Here is an 8,095-nt window from a genome sequence, read left to right as displayed (position 1 = left end):
ATCGATCACAATGATCGATATATAATCCCCTCCCCAGGGAATTAACAACAGAAACGTGCATGAAGGGAGACAGCAGTTAGTGTAAGAGATGAAACTAATAATAATTTATCAAGGGTGGGTGGGTGAGTAAAGGAGGGGAAGGAGGGAAAATACAGGAGCTTATGCCAGGGGCTCAAATAGAAAGTAACTGTTTAGAAAATGATGATGGCCACTTATGTATAAATATGTTTGATAAAACTGATGTGTGGGTTGTTAGAAGAGCTCTAAGAGCCCCCAGTAAAATGATCTTTTAATAATAATAAGATCATAGGAGAAATCCTCATTGCAGTGAGAGTTTGCTCTGTCTTCGTTCTAGACGCCCACATAACAAACCCTGTTCATGATTCCATATATTGAAATTATTATTACTTTTTAAAATTAGCTACTTCTATTGTACATGGGTCCTTGGGTCGGGGCTAGATCTCATCTCCATCCATAGGCTCAGGCCCCAGGGCCTCCGTCTCCTCAGACAGGTTCCCCCACAAGGCTCTAAACCTGCGCACCTCCTCCACGAAGTCCTCATGGGTGTCCCAGCCAGCGTCCCTCTGGGCAGGAAGCTCTCCTCCACACTGTCCTCAGCGCTGCTCCCACCAAACTCTGGCTTTCATGTGTACACCAGGCTGTGGCTGTGGGTCTGGCAGAGCAGCCCCGGGGCGCACGGGCACCAGCCCAGCGCCCATCGGGCCCCAGCTCCTAGGTGATGAGGTCCAGCCACCGCTGGCGGGGCCGTGACACAGCTCGCCCTCCACGGGCAGCGGTGTGCACACAGGACACAACAGGCCTCTGTGGAAGGCGCAGCACAGCCCGGACTGCCAGTCCCTCTGGTTGTCGCAGATGGTCCCGTGACCCCAGAGACACAGCTGGGCACCACAACACTCACTGGCCCGGGTGCAGAGGGCCTGCTGGTCCCGGCATGGCTGGCAGCTGTACTGGAAGCTGGCAAACTGGCCGGACTGGCCCAGCGCACAGTCCTTGTCAATGATGCATTCCTCCTCGGAGAAGGCCGGTCCGGACAGAGAGCAGGAGGACCGGGAGAGAGGAGAAGGCGTCTCCATATATCGAAATTATTTGGACACTCAGGACCCCCCTGCACTTTAAAGACAAGTAAATATGGTGATAAATCATCCCAGATACCCTCTACAATCTTGATTTCCTCTGACGTTCGCAGAATGTTATATTATTCCAGCCACCTTTACTAAATGATTGCATTCAAAAGCCTGTTTTGGCCTTGGACACAGACTAAGTAATCCTTTAACCTTCTCTCTCCCCTCCCCTCCCACCTCAAGTCACTATTTACGGTGACTAAAGCAAGGCTAAGTAATATTACATGCTCTCAAATACTGAATGACATGAGTCAATATTTCCCGCTTTCCTCACAAAGAAATGTTTGAGATTGACTCTGATCCAATATAGACTCAGAGTATCCAGAAAGGAATACATGTAAAAGAAAGAGAAATAATCTTATTTTCCTTACAGATGAAGCTGTCTACTTCCATGAAGATTTACAGTCTCAAAACCAGGGGTGGGCGGTGGGGGGGGGGGAGCTGGTTCCACTGGACCTAGGGCTACTGAAAGTCAGAATCCACTGGATGGCAGTGAGTTGGTTTTGACTGTTTACAGGGCGAAAATAGCTCTAGAGGAGAGAAGGGGCGGGGGGGGGGGGGGGGGGAAGAATACCTAAGATGAGGGATGTGGGAAGTGTGGGAACCAGTGACTGCAAGCAAATGGATGCATGCATGTGATTTCTAGTCCCAGCTCTGCCGGAAGACTCACTCCGAAGGATCAAGTATATCATACGTCCCTCCATGGCTTTGGCCTCCACAGTAAAATGGACTCATCTGTCCAACCTAGTTCTCGACATAGCTCACTTTCATTGCCAGTGAGCTGATTCTGTCTGTGACACTAGAGGGCTGGGTAGAACTACCCTTGAGACTGTACCGAGACTGTAGCCTTTTACGGGATTAGACAGCCTCCTCTTCTCCCATGGAGCAGCTGGTGGTTCCCAGCAGCTGGACTTGCCCAATGTGTGACCCACGGTGCCACCAGGACCACGTCTAGGTAGTTAGGAAGCTCAAAGGAGCGGTCAAGGGCGACATTAAAAGTGAATCTTGAATGTGAGGAATGCATGTCCTACGAAAACTCTTTTATGAAATGTGTGAAATAACAGAAGTGTTTCCAAGCTGTGTTTTCGAAGGCCTCATAAACTGAAATCAAGATGATAGCTGTTGAGTCTATTCCAACTCATAGCAACCCCATGCGTTTGACAAAGTTGAACAGCTCCGTAGGTTCTCTTGCAGTCGTCTTTATAGCTAGGGACTGCCAGGCCTTTCTTCTGCTGCACCACCGGGTGGGTTCAAACTACCAACCTTTAGGATAACAGTTGAGCACAAATCAGTTGTACCTTATTGGGACCGAAGTATGGTATTTTCAGTAGCTTCTTACGTATGTGAAAACCGGACAATGAATAAGAAAGATTGTAGAGTAATTTTGGTTCTGCTGCTGGAGAAGAATATTGAAAATTCATGGGCTGCCAGAAGAACAAACAGGTCTGTTTTGGAAGCTGTCCAGCTGAATGCTCCTTGGAAATGAGACTACTGAGACATGTACGGGAGGCAGGTTGTCAGGAGTGACCAGTCAGTGGAAAGGAACATTGTATTTGGTAAGGTAGAGGGCCGCGGGCGAGAAGAAGACTGATCGAGAAGGATTAGCACAGTGGCTAAAACAATGGCCTGAAACATGGCAAGAATTATGCAGGACCACGAGTGTTTCGTTCTATTGTGAACAGAGTTGACTCAATTTCACCTAAGAAAAACAATAATGATAAGGGACTTAAAGATATAAATTTCTGCACTTGGCTATCAGTTTTTTTCTCAAATCTTACTAATATATTTGGAGACGGCTGTGACATTTAATGTTTAGGTGTGAAAGAAAAGTCCTGGTAATCTGGTCCCATCAAGGGTATAGCCTAGGGCAGTTCTAGCCGTCTCATAGGGTTGCTGTGAGTCAGAATCCGTTCTATAGCACATAAGAGCAATATTTAGGTAGTTAAAATCATGCCCAGAAAATGGGACTTAATATGTGTTTAGGGTGTCCACATTTGCAATTTTATATTTGCAAAGTATTGTAGATAAAAATATTTTATGTAACGTTGCTGTTAGATGCTATTGAGTCAGTTCCAAGTCAACACGATGTGACCCTGTGCTGGCTCAGTGTGAGTCTATGATGGCCGCCACAGCATCAATCAATTTCATTGAGAACGTTCCTCCTTGTCGCTGAGCCTCTGGTTTACCAAGCATAATGTTCTTCTCTAGGAACTGACCCTTCTTGATAACGCCCAAAGTTCACGAGACCAATGTGGTCTTGCTTCGACATCTCCTCAGCCAGATAGTCAATTTATCCCTCACAAATTCTACCTCCCATCAAACATTTGCACACAATTCAGACAAAATGTCATTGTCATTGCATAAGAAGCAGCGTCCTTCTCCCATTGTTGAAGCATATGCTGATCTTTTTCTTTTAAAGCCTCACCAGAAGCACCTGCAATGTCCTCATGTAAGACACCGCTCCTCTATCCGTCTCCAGGTGGGCCCGCCCACATGCAGATACCCCCACATATGAGTACCTGACGTGAAGACTGCTACCCATGCTGCACCATGTTTTAAGACAAAATTTCATTTATTTGTAATTACAAATAAATATTTTGCAATATATAATTACATATTGTTTCTGTGTTTAGTCACTGTGCTTTAATTATATTCAATTTGTAACAATGAAAATACATCCTGCAGATTAGATATTTACAATTCACAACAGTAGCAAAATTACAGTTATGAGGTATCAATGAAAATAATTTTATGGTTGGGGTCACCACAACATGAGGAACTATATTAAAGGGTCATGGCATTAGGAAGGTTGAGAACCACTGTCTTAGATAGACTTAAGTACATACTAAAGAAAATGTTTTTATCCTTTGTGGTTAAACTAAAAATATTGATATAGATTCCCAAGGTAGGGTCTTGACACAAGACCATTATTAGAAATTCATTCAGCAGTTTTCAGAATATGTTTCTTTTTTGTATAAGAAAGAGCTTTATATCAAAGAGTAATTGTATATTAAGAAAACATCCCAGCCCAGTCCAGGTCAAGTCCGTAAGTCTGATATTAGTCCCTAAGTCCAATACTAGTACAAACATCCTTCTGCAGATTCACACAGTCACAGGCAAAGATACAAAATGTAGGAAGATCAGACTGGTGGGTGCAAAGTCTTGTGGATCCAATGGTGATGAAAGCATCGGCTGGGCCTCTACATGCTTCCTCCAGCTCTCTGTGTGGCTCTTCAACAAGAAAGTGAAGCAGAGAGAGAGGAAGTTCCCAGAATCCTCACGAGAAGGCTCTGCCCATAAGGAGGTATCATCAGGATGTGACCTGATTGACACGCTAGACTCCACCCTTATGCTTAGTTATCAAGTTGACATGAAATTCTGTAACTTCCACAGTTAATAGCCTACTTTCACGTGCATTTGAGATGATTGGAAATGCCCTGGCTTGGGTTAGGCACACCTTAGTCCTCAAAGTGACATCTTCGCTCTTCAACATTTTCCAGAGGTCTTGTATAGCAGATTTACCCAAAATAACACCCCCCCATCATTTTATTGGGGGCTCTTACAGCTCTTAGGACATTCCACACATCAATTCTATCAAGCATATTTGTACATATGTTGCCACCATCATTTCCAAGACATTTTCTGCTTGAGCTCTTGATATAAGCTCCTCTTTTCCCCTCCTCCCATTCTCCCGCCCTTCTGTATCCTTGATCAGTTACATATTGTTATTTTGTATCTTACACTATTCTTTGTCTCCCTTCACCCACATTTCCGGTATTTGTCCACTTCGTGGGGAAAGGTATGTTTTAAAGCAATTACTTAATGACACCTGGACAAACTCTACTTAGTCATGTGTTTAAACAAGCCATTCCAAATAGTCCACGTTTTAATTTCCCACCGAATCACTGGCTGACTTCCCTGATTTTGCAACTTCCAATCAGAATTTTATTCCTTTATTTCTTGTGTTAACCTTCTAAATATGCCTGCTACTCCACCATTTTGGAGCATTTACTTTCACTTTGCCTCAGTTAAAACTATCATGGATCTTCAACAGATCCCTTTGCTTTTATTTTAACAGGTGTGCATACATATTTGTTGATATTTTCTGGTGCCAGGTAAGTGAGATTTGAAAGAGCATTTCCTTTGGTGACTCCTGAGAGTTGTCCCAGGTCAAAGACCTCTCAAATTTCACTTCCTTGCATTGAGTTCTTCGAGACTTATTATCTGCTTTTTCATCTGCTTTCATTTCAGCTGCTGTAAGCATTTTGAAGGGCTCCTTGCCAAATTAAGTTAGACGTGGCTCCTACCACAATACTTCTAATAGGGACAGACTTTGTGAAGAGCGAAGCCTCCGTCTATTAAGTGTGAAAACATCTATTTTTCTTTATCCAGGGTTTCTAGCATGTGCCAAGGAGCTCTGATGCCATAATGGGTTATGCGTTGGGCTGTTAATCACAGTTAGCAGTTCAAATCCACTGGCTGCTCAGCTAGAGAACGTTCTGAGTTTCTATTCCCATAGTTACAGTCTTGGAAACACATAGAGACAGTTCTATACTGTCCTATAGGATAGGGTCGCTATGAGTCAGAATCCAATCAAGGATTTCATTTAGCTTGGGTCTGTAATCAATGATCATGGAAGCAACAAGGAGAGCCCATGACTCTGCATTGGGTCCATCTGTTGCGGACCTCTCTAAAGAGTTGAGAGGCAAAGTGTTGCTGAGGACTAAGAAATGGCCGCCCCTGCCTGTGAAAGTTGGGCATTGAATAAGGAAAAGCGAAGAGGGGTTGATGCATTTGAATTGTGGTGTTGGTGAAGAATATTCAAAGTACCATGGACTGTCAAAAGAACCACGAAGACTGCCTCGGAAGTAGTACAGCTAGAATGCTCCCTCGAAGTAAGGAAGACGAGTCTTCGTCTCAAGTGCTTTGGACATGTATCAAGGAGGGTCCGGTCCCTGGAAAGAATGTCACGCTGGGTAACATGGCGGGACATTGAGGAAGAGGACGACCTTTGACAAGATGATTTCACAGTGAATGAAACAATGGACTCAAACATGAGGACAATTGGGAGGTTGGTGCAGGACCATCCTGGCAGTGTTTTCTCTGCTGTACTTAGGCTACGCACATTATGAGCCGAAACCAACTCAATGGCACCGAACAATAACTGAGCTGTCAGCTTGTGGAAAAAGGTGGAAGGTGAGTTGGAAGGTCACCTGATGGCCAAGTTGAATGGTTTAGCTCATGAACCTACTCAAATCTCAGTAACTAAATAAGCTACTCAGACAAGTCGATGGGTGATTTCGCAATTTCAGCAATGACAGTCTCCTACTCAGAAAGGGTTTAGTCTTTTTGAAGCACAAAATTTAATATTTAATTTTAAAAGACTTTTTAGAAAGTTAAAGAATAAAATGAGCAGCATACCACTAGACAGAACTAATTTAAGTCAAAATTAAGGGACTCCAGGGGAAAAACTGCATCCTTTTCTGTGGTCTCTTTGAATCCTCAGAAAGGAGGAGAAACAATGATTCAAGTTAGTGAGAAACTTGAAAAATGTTAATTGGCATCTGTCCCACCTGTCTGCCATTAACCCCATATGTTTACAGAAGCCTATCCCCCAGAGTTAAGAGGAGCAGTAATCCAGAACAGATTCTAATCCATTCTAAGCACATTCCCATACAGTAGAACCCGTCCTCGACCACATTAATATTTGACATGATCAGATTTTGATACCCGAAATGTGGAGAAAACTTTGCATCAGAGCTCGAACAAAACACCGGAATCTGACCCAACACACGTGATTTTTATAAACAGAAGCAGTCCCTGCTTCAGTCAGTCGGCATGTTTTTAGATAAAAAACATGGGTCCTAAGAAATGTTTTTTTTGAAAAGAATCATGATAAAGAATTGATTAACCGTGTATATTGAATTATTGATAATTTATAAACCCTTTTAGAAAACAGTTAAGGAAATGCCAGCAGCAGACCGCATTAGATAATTTTTTTTTTTTTTTTTTTTTTTAGAGAAAGCCAGCCAGGTCCTAGTGAAAAAAAAGCAAAGAAGAAGGGAAAAATCTCCTGAAAAGCAGCTACCAGTTGATTTGATGGAAGGGGATTCCCCTTCTAAACAATGACTCTCTCTCCACGTCCGTGTCCACAGATCCAGATCCTCATCCGTCTCAAGGTAGCGTCATACTATAGTTGTTAAAAACTTTTTAAATGTTGTGTTTATTTAAATGATATTATTTAACTCTAAACTTATTTACTTTGAAATTTCTGTGTGATGTTTTATATAAAAAGGCAAAGTTAGGGTAAAAACTTGGTGGTCGAGAACACATTCATCTGTTTTCATTTATTCTTCTGGGAAAAATTGATTCGGAACTAGATTGCATCGCATCTCGATGCCCCTTCTAGAACAGATTAGTGTCAAGATTTGGGGTTTGACTGTATTTCTTGGTACTATGGAGAATCTACATCCTTTTCTACATAGTCATGATACTACAATTAATTTATACAATAGAGACTTATTACATAAGTGGAATTGTCACATACAATTTAATGTAATAGGGGAAATAATATTAGAACTCCTTGACAGTCACCAAGAAATCGAGAGCCCTGAACAGGAGGATTTTTGTTGTTGTAAGCACTCACTTTGTCGGTACATGAAGGAAGCTCCTTTGTTCTTTAGACTCTTTAAGGCAGTGGTTCTCAACCTGTGGGTGGTGACCCCTTTGGGGGTCGAACAACCCTTTCACAGGGGTCGCCTGATTCATAGCTAGCAATTATGAAGTAGCGATGAAATAATTTTATAGTTTGGGGAGGTCACTACCACATGAGGAACTGTATTAAAGAGTCGCGGCATCAGGAAGGTGGAGAACCACTGCTCTAAGGTACCAGACACTCTATGGGCCACGGCTCTACACATTACTCATTTGGTAGCATGCTGCTAGCAGACCCA

The 8,095-nt window shown here is 43.0% G+C and overlaps 1 pseudogene; it reads right to left on the bottom strand.

The window, feature by feature from the left end:
• Positions 1-455: 455 nt before the first annotated feature.
• On the bottom strand, positions 456-1,094 carry LOC142451364 (dickkopf-related protein 3 pseudogene; annotated as a pseudogene).
• Between the last annotated feature and the right edge of the window lie 7,001 nt (positions 1,095-8,095).

Source organism: Tenrec ecaudatus, chromosome 6, assembly GCF_050624435.1.
Source record: "Tenrec ecaudatus isolate mTenEca1 chromosome 6, mTenEca1.hap1, whole genome shotgun sequence".
NCBI classification, from domain to species: Eukaryota; Metazoa; Chordata; class Mammalia; order Afrosoricida; family Tenrecidae; genus Tenrec; species Tenrec ecaudatus.
The sequence above is the reverse complement of the archived record's forward strand: the minus strand, read 5'-3'. Positions and strand labels throughout refer to the sequence as shown.